Below are 16,980 nucleotides of genomic sequence, written 5' to 3'. Positions count from 1 at the left end.
GTTCCATACTTGTTTGATATCCATTCTTGTTATTCTCTTCATGTACAACAATGGGCTTGAAATTTTAGGAAATAGATAGTGTGGCAAGATGAATAGTCATTGTTCTTCTTCTAGCCCGTGGTATATCCCATATTATACACTTGTGTAAAGAAGCTTTGATGCTTGGTTTGGTCCCATATTTGCATGCATGGTTTGAAGTGTTATGTATTGACCCTGAGCTCAGTTGTAAGAAGAAGAAAGAAAGATCCCACTTTCATTCTCATTTAAATCTTGCACACATCTTTATTGACTTTGCCCATTGCTATTCTGTACATCAAAAGAATACCTTGTTTCTATGAGTTTCTACATTTTAGATGAGTTTCTATTGTAGAGGATCCAAGGGATCTTGGAAGGGACAAGGAAGGAGGCCAAATGCTAATTGGCAAGTGGGGATGAATAAAATGATTGGACTTTTAGTGCACTTTGATGCCAATTCAAATGAGTTTAACCAATTGGTACAAATTGGGCATCTTTTCTTGGGAGGTCAACCAATGTTACCCAACCTTCCTCACCTACTAATGCCCCTCTACATGCTCACTCTAGCATAACAAACATTTCCCAACCTTAACTAGATCTATAAATGATGTGTGGGAAGAAAATCAAGTCAAAGTTGCCTATAGAGTTGCAAAATGACCTAGCAACCATAAGAAATTCCAATGCCATCTATCTCTACTAATTCCCATCCCTTGAATCAAGCTATGATCAAGATTAAATCTTCCTCTCCTAGATAACCAGCTGATACAACAAAAGGAAAATAGATCTTGGTTAAATCGCCTAATACAAATTCTTCTCCATTCGTGCTCCCTCACTAAAAAAAATACTCAGAAAATTAAAGGGGATAGTAAGAGAGAAATTTCATGTATTTACATGTTTCCAGAAATATACTAGTACTAGTACTTCTATTTCATACTTTAAAATCATATGGGAGACAAGTACACTTTGTTGACTTTTCATGATCTTCTAATTTGATAATTACTTTCCTATGATTTCTTAATCCATTCATTTGTTATCATTAAGTAATTACACATCGAAGATCTCAACAATAATACAATAATGACAGTAAGATTATAAAGAGACAACCAAACACAACAAACACAAAATTTTACCCTGGGGAAACGCTAACTAGGGAGAAACCAACAATCTTTTCTTAGGAGAAATTATTTAATTCAACAATAGTAAAATTTGAGTTTTATAAGATAACCTAGAAATTCCTTGGGCTATATCAACACTTCTTCCATGAACAACAATTCTCAAAGATCTCGGCCCTACCTTTTTATGAAACTAAAGATAGAAGGTTTCCTTCTAGGGCTTTGGCCCTCTTACAAAAGCTTTTATACTAAATCAGTGGCCTTTCGTCCTTCTTGCAGACTTGAGGCTTTTAGGCCTCCCTCAAATAGAAACTTGACCTTCAAACTTTGCCTCATAAGTCTCCTTTTTTGCATGTGTGAACAAACTTGAAAGGTTCTCCTCTTCACAAGTGTGAATAGGTCCATAAATTATCGTCTTCGCATGTGTGAACAAAGAAATATAGATGATCCGAAATTGTGTCAAATGTAAGAGGTCGAGTGACTCTTTTATAGTGATCTAAGGAGCCCCAAGGGGCATGTTTCTTAGCACTAGGCCAACTTAAACAATTGGTGCTGACCCTACGTTTGGAGGAAAACTTTAAATTCAAAATTTAAATTTTAAATTTCTTTTTCATTTTTCTTTAAGGCCAACTTGTAGTAGGTGAATACCTCTCACATCTACCAAAAATAAATACTCCCTCTTAGTTAGAGAGGTATTCACATTGACTTCCTCATATGTACATTTTGTTGAAAAATTTTCCCATCCCAAGAAAAGATTGAATGAGCTAGCTATGTTGATGTATCAATCCATTTCATGTGGAAAGCATCTTGCATTAGCATCATGCAAAGGGATCTAGTTACCCACTAGCCACATAACCTTTGCAAAGGATTTAGTCATCCACTAGCCAAATAAATTTTGGCGATTTGGTTAGGTACCCCCTGACACAAGACTAGTCCTTGGGTCACCAACTAACCAAGTCATCATTTGGAAATAGGTTAGGTTCCCTTAGACCAATGGTGAAACCTTGGACCCATTTACCATTCCCACATGTTGTCACATGTTATTGAATGGTAAAAACACTTTCCTGATGCTATGATGCGCTCACTCAACCCACTAGCCAAGTAACCCTCGACAATATGTTCAAGTAACCCCTGATTGGGGGAGCACTCTGGGCCAATTGCCTTAGCCACATTACATGGCTCTTGGCCAATACGCTTGGCCTAAGGAGAATCTCCGCCCCTTGTTGCTACGACATCAACACTCCCTCTCACTAAGCGAGGCATTCTCAACCACTCCAAGCTTTTCCTTGAAGTAAAACAAACTTCACCTTTGGACAAAGGCTTTGTGAGAATGTTGGCAACTTACTTATTCATAGAAATTCATTTGAGCTTTACGAATCCCTTTTGTACCATGTCCCAGACGTAGTGGCACCATGATCTTAATGTGTTTCTCCTATCATCACTATTGTCTGCATATGACCAAACCATTATGCTAATAACTTCCGAAGCCACACTGCGTCACCACTCGCCAAACAAGCAGCAATTTACTTAGCGTTAGTAGTGTTGTCAGCGTCTTACTCATCATAGTAGACCCCAAGTTGAATCATCATCCATATGTGCTTTTCCTATCCTCTGCATTCTCTACCCAATCTGAATTTGTATATCCCTACAATTGTACTTCATCACTTGAAACATATTTCAATCCATATCCAATTGTACCATTCCAATACCTCAACGCATGTGCCGCATGTTTCGGCTCAGCCATAAACTAACCAACTTTCTACTCTGGATCCATCACCACAGTCGCTTTACAGTGGATCCATTAGCTTGGTCCACCCTTTGCCCTTGATGTCAAAGGGGGAGAGTGACTTGGTGTTGTTGTTGCCATCAAGTCCAAAGGGGGAGATTATTAGCATTATGATACAGGTGTTGTCCTTGATGGCAACTCACTCAGATGAAAGAACACGGTGCAACATGTCAATAGCAAAGAATTACAGATCAGACTACAAAGAATGAAGAAAGAAAGGTATACGCAGGTTCACCTTGACCAAGCTGCGTATACACGCAGGTTCCCTGAATACAAGTAGCGTATACGTACACACACACTTTCACAGAAGGAAAAGCGCGTATATGTTGGAAAACTAAGTTTTTTGGTCTGAAGTATTTGGTCCAAGGTATTGACCCTAGGTATCTATTCCAAGGTATTGGTCCTAAGTGGTTTTGATCCATGGTATTGAGAAAGGCCTAAAACTATATAAGGAGGAGAAGATCATTAGGCCATGGTGTGCAAATATCGAATATCTGATGAAGTGTGACATCTAGTATGCAGGTTATTGACTTATGGTGATTTGCTTGATCTGAATCAAGGATGAACCTTAGCAGTTGATGAGGGATAAGATCTAATGATAGATCGGGATCTTAAGGCTTGAAATGAATTATCATTATATGGTTTGACCATATATAGTTTAAATTTGAATACTGAAGCATGTGTTATTCTGTAAATGTTATGATATGGGTATAACTGAAGTCTGAAATAGCTGCAAAATTATGAATTAATATTTACATATGTGTACGCTGGTTGGCTTTGATAAAAGCGTGTATACACACTGGTTCGACACATGGAAGTAGTGTATACCTTATGAAGTATGTTTCAGTTGTTTCTATTTGATGTTGCAGAGTTTTAGGTTCTGCTTTGGGTTCTGGTGACTATTCTGGGGACAATATTCTGAATTATCATATTCAGGTTATGATGATTGAGTTTCAGTGATTGGTTGATGCAAAGTACTTGATGATTGTATTACAGTTATGATGTTGTTGATGGGTCCAGTATGAAAATTGAATGAAACGTGGCCTTCAGATTGTGGTGTTGTGTTTCATTAGTATCCAGTCTGAAAATTCATGAAACGTGGTCCCTGGTAGAAGAGTGGAGTTTTCTGTAGGGTGGCACCTACGTACTAGTAAACATATTGGCTAGTACAAGAGCTAGGAGGTTGTAGCTCCTTTCCAGTAGTAGCTGGAGAACAAGAGAAGGTTGTAGCCTTTTGCATCTGGGTGCCTGTGTACTGGTATGAGTCTACACTAGTACAAGATTGTAAACAGATTTTCTTATTATTAAAGGAAGATAGAGACGACAACAGCAGGTGGTTTTTACCCACCTTGGGTTTCCACCTTATATCTTGGTGTTTATGTGTGATGCTTTATTTTGCTTTTACTACACTGTCTAATAAATCTCTGATATACTGGTTAAAATTCAATACATGATAAACTGTCTAAATCAAAAGTTCTTTGCATATACGCTGGTTGCTTTAAGTATAGTCGCGTGTACACGTTAGTTCACTTAGTTGAAGTAGCGTATATAAATTTGTTTGAGAAATTAAATTATTGATCTGATAATACTAATTCACCCCTCTTAGTATTATTTCCAACAATTGGTACTAGAGCAGGTACTTCAGAAGAAGCTTGATCGCTTGAAGGGATATCCATCATCATGAGTAATCAAGAAAGTGTGGGATCCATCAGACCGCCAATCTTTGATTAGAGCAATTTTGTTTATTGGAAAATAAGAACCACAACCTATCTACAATCACTTGGAATGGATATCTGGGAAATTATGGAAGGAGGATATACATTTCCAACAACAATTCCTACAGATACGACAGGTAAGAAACAATAAGAAACCAATCCTAGAGCTGTCAATACCTTATTGGGAAGTCTATCACAATCAGAGTTTGTCAAAGTCATGTAGCTCAAATCAACCAAAGAAATATGGGACAAAATTGTTCTGAGCTACAAAGGAGACTCTCAGGTAAAACGTGCTAAACTTCAAACTCTCAGAATTCAGTATGAAACTGTTAACAATGCACGAGTAGCATAGGTTCAGGGGGAGCATTAGCCTTCACGTACATTCAGCATTGTTCGCATTATGGTTGTTGAGTCAAGCTATGGCTTCAGGGATTTATACCATTTAAAAGTCTAAGAAGTAATATGAGTCCTCTTGGACAAATGATGTCATTTGTATCCCCACCTGACATGGGATGGATGATGTAATATTTCTTATTTCTGTCATGTATAAACAATTGGTATATCCCCACTTGGTTGGGTGGATGAGTCAAATTTGGTATATCCCCACTTGGTTGGGTGGATGAGTCAAATTTGGTATATCCCCACTCGATTGGAAGATGGATGTATGTATGAGTCATTGGTGATAGGAAGGTCATCCTCACATAGTTGAGTTATAGAGTCATATTATTCTTTTTTTAACAGACTCTGCTTGTACTCAGGAAGAGCATGGACGGTTTCAGTGCATCTCAACATGTACAAAAGGAAAGCTCAATCAGAGATTTCAGCATGTACTCAGGGGGAGCATGACCAGCATAATGTATGTCAGGGAGAGAAATTATCTTGGTCCACCCTTTGCCCTTGATGTCAAAGGGAGAGAGTGACATGGTGTTGTTGCCATCAAGTCCAAAGGGGGAGATTGTTGGCATTATCATACAAGTGTTGTCCTTGATGGAAACTCACTCAGATGAAAGAACACGGTGCAACATGTTAACAACAAAGAATTACAGATCAGACTACAAAGAATGAAGAAAGAGAGGTATACGCAAGTTCACCTTGACCAAGTTGCGTATACATGCAGGTTCCTAAACGCAAGTAGCCTATATGTACACATGTACTTTCACAGAAGGAAAAGCGTGTATATGTTGGAAACTAAGTTTTTTGGTCTGAGCTATTTCGTCCAAGGTATTTTGATCCATGGTATTGGTCTAAGGTATTTGGTCCGAGGTATTGACCCTAGGTATCTGGTCCAAGGTATTGTTCCTAAGTGGTTTCAATCTATGGTATTGAGAAAGGCCTAAAACTATATAAGGAGGAGAAGATCATTAGGCTATGGTGTGCAAGTATCGAATATCTGATGATGTGTGAGATCTAGTATGCAGATTATTGACTTATGGTGCTTTGCTTGATCTAAATCAAGGATGAACCTTAGCGGTTGATGAGGGATAAGATCTAATGATAGATCGGAATCTTAAGGCTTGAAATGAATTATTATTATATGGTTTGATCATGTATAGTCTAGATCTGAATACTGACGCATGTGTTATTCTGTAAATGTTATGATCTGGGTATAACTGAAGTCTGAAATAGCTGCAAAATTATAAATTAATATTTACAGATGTGTATGTTAGTTGGCTTTGATAAAAGCACGTATACACACTGGTTCGACACATGGAAGTAGCGTATACCTTGTGAAGTATGTTTCAGTTGTTTCTGTTTGATGTTGTAGAGTTCTGGGTTCTGCTTTGGGTTCTAGTGACTGTATTCTGGTGATACTATTCTGAATGATCAGATTCAGGTTATTATGATTGAGTTTCAGTGATTGGTTTATGTAGATGTACTTGATAATTATATTACAGTTATGGTGTTGTTGATGGGTCTAGTATGAAAATTGAATGAAACATGGTGTTCAGATTGTGGTGTTGTGTTCCAGGAGTATCCAATCTGAAAGTTCATGAAACGTGGTCCCTGGTAGAAGAGTGGAGGTTTTGTAGGGTGGCAGCGATGTACTAGTAAACATATTGGCTAGTACAAGAGCTAGGGGGTTGTAGCTCCCTTCCAGTAATAGCTGGAGAACGAGAGAAGGTTGTCGCGTTTTGCAGGTGGGTGCCTGCGTACTGGTATGAGTCTGCACCAGTACAAGATTGTAAACATATTTTCTTATTATTAAAGGAAGACAGAGACGATAACAGCAGGTGGTTTTTACCCACATTGGGTTTCCACCTTATATCTTGGTGTTCATGTGTGTTGCTTATGTGTGATGCTTTATTCTTCTTTTACTGCACTGTCTAATAAATCTTTGATATACTGGTTAAAGTTCAATACATGATAAACTGTCTAAATCAAAAGTTCTCTGCATATACGCTGGTTGCTTTAAGTATAGTCGTGTGTACACACTAGTTCACTCAGCTAAAGTAGCGTATATAAATCTGTTTGGGAAATTAAATTATTGATCTGATAATACTGATTAACCCCCCTCTTAGTGTTATTTCCAACAGTCTATCATCCCAAAATCTCTGAAGGATCGTATTAATATACTTTCTTTGACGAAGGAAGATCTCACCCGGTTGCTGCCACATTTCTAGTCCCATGAAGTAATGCATCTAACCAAGATCCTTCATCTCGAACTTAGAGGTCAACTCCCTCTAACACTGAAGCATGGCTTGATTGATTCCTCTATCACAGAATCAAACCTTTGTGCCACTGTCGCTTCCTTTGTCACATGAGTCCTTCTACTCTCGTCAGAAACAAGTCATATAATAATAAGATCACAACTCATCAAAAATCGAGGTGCTTGCTTGTGCCCATACAAAGCCTTCTTCAATATGAAAACATGAGATTCCCTCTTAAGTACCTCAAAGCCCTGAGGTTTTTCTATGTACACTTCTTGCTCAATCACTCCATTAAGGAAAGTGGTCTTTAGATCCATTTGATGTAACCTCCAACAAAGGCAATAGAGATAGTAGTTGGAGCAAATGTCATGTCATACTCTTCTCCCTCATTCTGGGAGAAACTTCTTTCCATGAATCTTGCTTTGCACTTCTATGTTGACACTTAACCACATGCGTGATCTTGTAGTTACAATTGGAAGTCACCACTGACTTCTCTTCAGTTTGATTTTCTCCATCATGGCATCCTTCAAACTTGCTGGTATGCTTGCTCCTTCTAAACTAAGAGCTCTTTCGATCATCAAGCACAGTTCTAGATGTCAGTACACTTTCTCACAAATGACTCTAGCCGAGTTTATGCATGATCTTGGGAGAATCCACTTGCCATAAGCTTTTCTTCGTTCTTCCTGATGTTTCCATATGTTTCCAAAGCCTTGGCAACCTTAATGATGTATCTGCAACCCTTGTTAGGAGGTCATGGAAGAAACAATTATGACCAAGCAAAAGATATAGAGACGAGGATGACCCAAAAATAAAACAATAATCAAGGAAGAAGAAAATAAAGTACTTATCTTTTTCATTCGAGGATTCTAAGGAGTTGTGAACTCCCTCTTGATACTTTCCTTCTTGAGGAAGTCATAGAAAACCTTTTGCAAACTCATCATCCTCGTCCTCATGATTAGTTACTAATGCATGTGTGAGCTAGGGTTTCTTCATCTGTGAATTGTCCATCTGCACCAAGGACTTAAGTTCAATCTAACCAAGTACATGCCCTTACTAGCATTCACATTCTTTGATGCAATCTAGGGTTTCACAAACCCTTATTCAAGTCATAACCTCCAATTATTTTAAGGTTTGCAAAACCCTAAGTCTATCAATTCTTCCAAGAAGGGATCACACTTTAGCACAAGATTTATGACCTTTCTTGCTTTAATGTGAGATATCCTTTCTCCTTAGCTCCCTCTAGCTCTGGAGTAACTTTCAACCTTGTTTTGGCAAGACCCTAGCAACATATCTCAGCCAATGCAAACTTCAACATCATATACAATGGATCTCTTACATATACATGAGCAACACTCTTTGATTTTGTCTCTTTCTAAATAGATTTCAACTTTGTCCTTGAAGCTGCCCAACTAGGCTTGAATCAAGGATGTTCCATCTTTGTCAGACTACCAAGATCAATGATCCAATATAGCTTTTGTAAGACTTGTATTATGCCTCTTTACTATAAAGAAATAACACCCTTCAAGCCTTAAGCCATATTTATAGATCTTAATGAAGATAAAGAATGCTTCATGAAAGTAAGATGTCTTCAGAAAAAGGAATAAGAGCATGGCATTCCAATGTCCTCCATAAACACTTGCTTCATCAACCAATCCTCAATATTTGTGCACGAGTATGAGATACTTGAAATGGTCCTTCACAAATATTGAAAACACCTTAAATTTATCAATATTTGTCAAAATAATCACAATTATGAAATGCCATTACGATTATGCAATCAATGGTATTATTTTGGCACAAATTTGGATGATCTATCAAAAAACATGTAGTAAGATCTAGTTCTAGAGCTTGGAAGATTCTAGATCTTCTTCAATTGTAAACATCCCCCCTTAAACCATGAATATCATCCTTGAGAACTAAGAACTTGAGGCTTTCTCTCCTTTTGGTTCTATCTTCCTTGAACCAAACAATCTTCTAATCTATTCTAGCAAGAATTTAAGTAATGACACTGCGATAATATAATTTATTTTCAAGGTATTAGTCAAATGCCTCCTTAACTCACAGGAGAGGCTCCTTTAAGTGACATATATACACAACTACTTACAATAGTCTTATCCACATTCTGAGGTTTATAAGTAGGAATTACAAATCTAGGAAGCATCAAACCATGCTACTCAAACCTCCTTGAACAGACTTTAGTAGACCTCCTACACAGAAAGACAAAATCATTGGCATCTTCACAGGTCTGGGGTATTCTATCTTCTTCTGCCCTCTGAATTGAGGCTTCTCGACTTCCTTGTTCTTGGACCGAGTCTCTTCGACTCTCTTGCAACAAGGGCTGAGGCCATTCATCCCTAATCTAGGGCTTCAACCCTTCTCCAAACCTAGTCAAAATTTCGTTTTACCACCTTTAGAGACAAACATGGCTCATCTCTCAGAAAATACTTGGCTTCATTTACTCTTGGACAAGGATGAGGGTTGCAATCCTCCTTTCAATCTAAATAAGACTCGGATGAGGGCCTCTAAACATAGTTCGGTCTAGCGATTTAGTCCTCCTTCAAACCTAGTCTAGAGTTTGTTCTACACTTAGACACAAGTGGAGCTTGGCCCTCATAGGACATAAATACTAGGCAGACAACTTCTCCTTCAACATTTAACCTCTTTCGAACAAGTAGCTTGGCTTTCTTCAAGTCTTTTTAATAACTGCTATTTAACCTAGGCTCTAATACCATGTTGACTTTTCATGATCTTCTAATTTGACAATTACTTTACTATGATTTCTTAATCCATTCATTTATATCATTAAGCAATTACATATAGAATATTTTCAATATTTATACAATAATGACAATATGATTATGAAGAGACAACCAAACACAAGAGACACAAAATTTTAGCTTGGGAAAACACTAGCTAGGGAAGAAACTAATGATATTTTCTTAGGAGAAATTATTCAATTCAACAACAACACAATTTGAGTTTTATAGGGTAACCTGGAAATTCCTAGGGCTAAACCAACCCTTTTTCCATGAACAATAGTTCCCAAAGATCTCAACTATGCCTTGTATCAAATTGAAGATAAAAGGTTTCATTCTAGGGCTTCAACCCTCTTACATAATATGTTATACAAAATCAATGACCTTTCATCCTTTTGGCATACTTGAGGCTTTTAGGCTTCCTTCAAATAGGAACTCGACCTTCAAAATCTACCTCAAAAGTCTCCTTTTTCACATGTGTTAACAGACCCAAAAGGTTCTCTTCTTCGCAAATGTGGATAGATCCATAAATTCTCTCTTCACATGTGGGAACAAAGCAATATAGATGATTCGAAATTTTGTCAAATGGAGTAGGTTGAGTGACTCTTTTATAATGATCTAAGGTGCCCCAAGGAGCACATTTCTTAGTGTTGGGCCGACTTAAACAATTGGAAACATAGTAACTAATCAAACAAGAATTGAACTGAGTTCTCACTTTTTTAAAGGTAGCAAAAATTCATTCGATTTTGGAAAGTGCAGAACACACCTTTTGTTTTTGGGAGCATAATTTTGATACTTTAAATTTTCTTTGCACTTTTTTTTTTTTAAATATTAGTGACTTTCAAGCCAATTCTGAAAAGTGTTGATGCAACACAAGCACCTTTTTTTGGACTTATTTATGGCACTTCAATTTTTCGATATCTTAAGTATGGAATTTTATTTATTTATTTATTATTATTTTTTTAAATTTATTAAATAATTAAATGTTGTTGATTTTCGTATGGATTTCGAAAAGCATATTTTTTTTTGGGGTTTTGGGGCATATTTTTATGCCCTGTGTATGCATTTTAAAAAAAATTATTTGTTACTTAACTGTTTAAATTAAAAAAAGAAAACAAATATAAAAGAAATGTATAAAAAACAAAGAAAAAAACATCTATATATATTTTCTAAAAATAACAAAAAACCACCCATAAAATGATGAAATATATATATATATATATATATATATATATATATATATATATATATATATATATATATATATATATATATATATAACACAAACATTAACAAATAATAAGTGAAATCGGTCTGCCACTCTTGCCCCACGACCCCTTTGTGACTACGCGGGGGTGGCAGGTTAATTCCCAAAATCGGCTTTGCCACCCTCGCCTAGTGGCTAAGGGGTCGTGAGCTAAAGTGCTTGTGATTCCCAAAATCACCCTCTAGCCCCCAACATGGTGGAGGGTGATTTCGAGAATCACCCATGATGCCCTCTCACCCCTAGCACAACAAAGGGTGATTCCGAGAATCACCCTCTAGCCCCAACATGACAGAGGGTGATTATGAGAGAATCACCCTCTAGCCCCCAAAACAAGGGAGGGTGATTCTGAGAATTCACCCATGGTTCCCTCGCCACCAGCATGGCAGAGGGTGATTCTCAGAATCACCATATGACCCCAACACGATGGAGGATGATTTTGGGAATCACCCTCTAGCCCGGGCACGATGGAGGATGATTCTGGGAATCACGCTCTAGCCATGGCATGATGGAGGGTGATTCTTGGAATCACCCTCTAGCACCCAGCACGACGGAGAATCACCCTTTAGCCCCGACATGACAGAGGGTGATTTTGGGAATCACCCACGATGTCCTCTCACCACTAACACGATGGCGGGTGATTCCCAGAATCATACTCTAGTCCCGACATGATAGAGGGTGATTATGGGAATCACCCTTTGGCCCCGACACGACGACGAGTGATTCCCAGAGTCACCCTCTGGCTCACATCACTACAGAGGGTGATTCTGAGAATCACCCTCTCGCCCCCTGCATGGTTGAGGGCGATTCTCGGAATCACCCTCTCGCCCCCAGCACGACGGAGGGTCATTCTAGAAATCACCCTCTAGCCCCAACATAACAAAGGGTGATTCCTAGAATCACCCTATAGCCCCCAGCATGGTGGATAGTGATTCTCGGAATCACCCACGTGCCCTTTTGCCACCAACACAATGGAGGGTGATTCTGGGAATCACCTTCCGGCCTCGACACATTAAAGGGTGATTCTAGGAATCACCCTCTAGCCCCAACATGACGTAGGGTGATTCCCGGAATAACCCTTTGCCCCCCAACATGGAGGAAGGTGATTCACAAAATCACCCTCTCGCCCCCAGCACAACAGAGGGTGATTTTGAGAATTGCCCTGCCACCCCCGCACAGTCGCCAAGGAATCACGAGTCAGGGCAGGCAAGCACGCCGAGCAGCCAAGGGACCATGGGCCAAGGCGTTCGCCCTAGCCCGCGACCCCTTGGTGGTTGGGTGGGGGTGGCAAGCTAATAGTGGCATGCCATATATATATATAACTTTTTTTACATTTTTGGTAATTTTTAATAAATTTTTTTATTTTTTTTTTTTATTTTTTATGGGTTATTTTTTGTTGTTTTTTTAATTTCATATATATATATATATATATTTTATATATATTATATATATATATATATATATTGTTTTTTCTCCACTAGTTTATACAATTTTTTTTTGATTTCTTTTGTCATTTTTAATTTTTCTATTTTCAATGTTTTAATTTAATTTAATTTTGTTTTTTACTTATTTTGTTTGGAAGGTATAAGTTGTATTTTATGAGTTACAAGTGATATATAGACATGATTGGGAAGTGTAATTTGTATATTATGATAGAGTTTAGTGGGACCTTAGTTTATCTTAATTAAAGCCACAAATATAATGTTATAACTAATTATTTTAAGATTACTTCAATGATTTATGTCTTGTTTTCATTTCTTGTACATACTAAATGGTTGAAACTAAATAATTGATGGAGAGTGATACAAAAGGAGATGAAATAATTAATTAAAAAAAAATTCACTAAGAGAGGTATGTTAAGGCTTCAAGAGTTTTTGCAAATATTTTGCTACTTTCATACTTAATATCTCTATGTGCTAGTTAGCTTCATAAACAACATGGATTTCTCTTGAAGTGGTATGAAACATAAAGTGATATTGATTTGTGGTCTTCTCCTTAATGTGTTTATTTACTTGCATTTTTTTTTTTGCACTTTTTAGAAGTTCTAAGTGTATTTAGTGCTAATTAGTGATTTATTTTGGAAAATTTATACTATGTTTTGCATGTCCCTTGAAGTGGTCCAAGTTAGATTGAAGATTTTCTTTACCTTATGATGGAGTTGGATGCCTTTGTATAAGACTTTTACATCGAAGGTTCCAAAAGACTTCTCTGGTCGATATTCCTACAAGAACTTGTAGAAGCTCTTAAATTCAAAACTTATGTTGGGTTTTAAATAAAGGATCATTGCTTTGTTGTTATGGCTGAATCTTATTTCCTTATTTGGATGACTTTCTTCATTTAAAGTTATGTATTTGTATTTCTCATTTGAAATTTACTAGTGTTATTTTTTATTTTATTTGTTATAAATTTTAAGAGGTTTACATGTATATTTTATTATATTTTAGTTTTGGTATTTTTTAGTTTATTTTATTATTTCCCTTTTAACACTTTATGTATGTCTAATAAATAAGAATAGCAAAATTTTATAAAAACAAAGTGATGTTTGGATTGAGTATTCACCCAAAATCTTGATCATATCTGAAATGTTCTAAACATGGGGCAATAATCTTGCCTATCGTGTTTAGTCTTACAAGGTTCAAGGTGTTATGTGTGAAATATTAGTGTTCCACCCTCAATTTTGGGTAGGCACCATAATCAACATTGGTGTGTTTGCACTAGGTGCTATTTGTGAAATATGTAGTAGTGGCCAAGGGTTTTCCTACAAGGTTTGCTTGGAAAAAAAGGAGAGAAATTTATACAAATATAAACAAATTTCTTATGCAACCACCATTAGCAAAGTCATAACTATAAAAAATGTTACCCACCAAAAGGTGGTTAACCACATGGGATAAAATTTATCTCCTTTGGACAGCTAACCAACTAACAAGTATACATTGCTTAGTATATGACGATATGCCATGATCCTCCACCATTTTCATCCGTCAAACACCTCTGACCATTTGGCATTTCTCTTGAAGCAAGGTGGGTCATTATTCAACATGTACTTTAACCATCTTGCAATCATGTGCTTTTCATTAATGTTTTGGGCATTCTAACATGGATTAGGGGGTTATCTACATAATTGATAGATCTTGGCTATAAACTTATTCTCTCACTTCACCAGGGAGGTTAGTTTTTGAGCCTAGTTCAGTGGGACCTCCTTTGAGGCCTTAGGGTTATAGGAGGTACACTACTTGACATACTTAGATTGAAATAGTGTATCCATGATTAATCCATACTTACCGCTTTTGACCATTCCCAAATTATAATCTCCATTCTTCAGGCTTGTGGTCATTGGTTCATTGAGATTAGTACTCTCTTATCCTCATCCTTGAGTTTGGGTCGAAAAATTTTACCCGAAGGTTGATGCAACTAAACAAAGATAAAAACATAAAATGATACAATGAAATAAAAAGAAAATTAAAATGAAAAATATGGTTGAGACATTAATTAGTGTGTGGAAAAATCCTAGCATGAACTCCACTCTCTGCATTAGCCATCACCCACTTCCTTAAGCACTTGATGCTCTATCACATAATAAAGGAACTCTTGCATGTCCCAACCTTGATGAGTGATAAATTGACTCAACATTAAGGGGTAAATAAATGCTAAATTATTAAAATCAAGCTTGGGATCTTATTTAAAGCATTAGTAAAAAGAAGTAAAAGGCGCACCAGAGGAGTTGGAAAAGTAGAATGAGGAAAGGGGTAACTCATGCTTCCAAGATTGCTCCCTGCTTACAACTATACACTCAGGATGATGGATGTCCATCAGTGGGTCCCATGACCATGGAACTTTGCCTTGAAGTCCTTCTCCTCAATTTCCGCCATTGTCACAAGCATCTACAAATTGAAGAGTTGACCTAGGACATGTCACCTCCCCTTAGGGTTTGGAAACACCTAATAGGGTCAACCATCTAGCCATCATTAACACAAGTAGGGAACACTTTTATGGGATTTTATCTAGTTAGATATTTGAAGGTGTTCTTAGTTGAAGTGTTATTATGCCCTTAATATTTAAGTATGGTCCGCTTTGATGCATCTATGGTCATTATCCGTCATATTTGGTGGTTTTCACTTAATCTTGAGATGGTTCTTTTAGGCGTTTTTTCACACAGTAGTGGAGGCCTTTGAGGGTACATTTCATCACTCTACACAATATGCACAAGTCGTTTTGCAACTTCTAGATATTTTCCACATTGATGTATCCATGGTAATTGTGCCTCATGCTTGGTGGTTTTCACTTGATCGTTTTTCTAGGTGTTTTTTCACACAACAACATAGGCCTTTGAGGGCACATTATATGACTCATCTACATAGCATGCCTAGGCCGTTTTTCACCTTCTAGATGTTAGAAAATGTAAAGTGGTAGCTATTATATCATATTTTCCTTAACCTTGATAGTGCTTGTGAATCTTCAGTTATCTTCTTTAGTTAGATATTTCATCAAACAATATCAAGAAAAATGATAGTAACAAAAGAGGACACATATATAGGCTCTTAGCCAACCAAAAACCCTCCAAGGGGAAAACCCATAAACTCTTCTCTTCTTAGAATCTGCTTCAAATCAGATACAAAGACCCAATCCCTAGACCAAGTCCTCCCAATACCAAGTTAGCCATTCCTCAATTCCTTTCTTGATTATGCACAAAAATTCTACACCCTACAACTTCGACTTGCCATCTACAACACTGTTACTCGATCTACAACTTTGACCTGCCAGCTACAACACTGCTACTTGATCTGCAATGTCGACCCAGTAACTTCATTCTAACAGCTTCTTTGGAACCCTAATATATCCTCCTCTTGAGACCTACTCAGAGCAAGACATCTCTCGCAAGGTCAACGAGGTCAAGATAAGGGTTTTCCCTCTTCCAACTACCGATTTCTACACTTCGTCCTACTGCAACTTAGACCTGAAACTTTGGTCTATTTTTGCAACTAGAAACCCTAGAATTTTGAAAGTGTGAGAGAGATAGAGCCCAAAAACAAGAAATTTCGTCCTTCTAGCTTCTCCTAGACCTTCACTCTCCTTCTTTTGTCTTTCCCAACTACAGATCAAACTCTTTCTTGTAAATCAAACTTGTGAGTGTGTGTGTCTCAAATGAGGTCGAATTGCTCCTTTATATAGCCTTCTCAACGGGTCGAATTCCCTCCTTTAGGCCGACTTGATGATCCCAGGGTCGACTTGTACTCTTGGAGATTCAAGGACTTTCAAGACTCAAAAATAATTCTTTTCATAAATACAAATTGTCTGGAAGGGTCTTATAAACATGATGTTGACTCCATTGACTCATGACGATAAATCCTAAGCCCTAAAAAACCCTAGAAGCACGAAGAAAATGCTTTTATCGAGAAGACCATCAATGATGAGCATGAAACCCATGCTTTTATAATAATATGTTTCTTTCTTCTTTTCTTATTTGTTACTTAGGATACATATTGAAATGGGTACACAAATTATGAAGACCGAAACTAGTTACATTTCTCAACACTTCCTATTAACTAGGGAGGCATTCATAATTATACAATTAAAACAACATCGTACCTCAAACTAAAGAGTTCTCAATAAGAGTCGGATTGATAATCCATATTGTAAGCATCATCATCTTAACCAAAACTGTCCCCGAGGCCTGACTAGACAAG

This window comes from Pinus tabuliformis, chromosome 3_2, assembly GCF_031772625.1.
Source record: "Pinus tabuliformis cultivar Carrire ecotype Pingquan chromosome 3_2, CPIR1, whole genome shotgun sequence".
Lineage (NCBI taxonomy): Eukaryota > Viridiplantae > Streptophyta > Pinopsida > Pinales > Pinaceae > Pinus > Pinus tabuliformis.
This window is presented reverse-complemented; position numbering follows the sequence as displayed.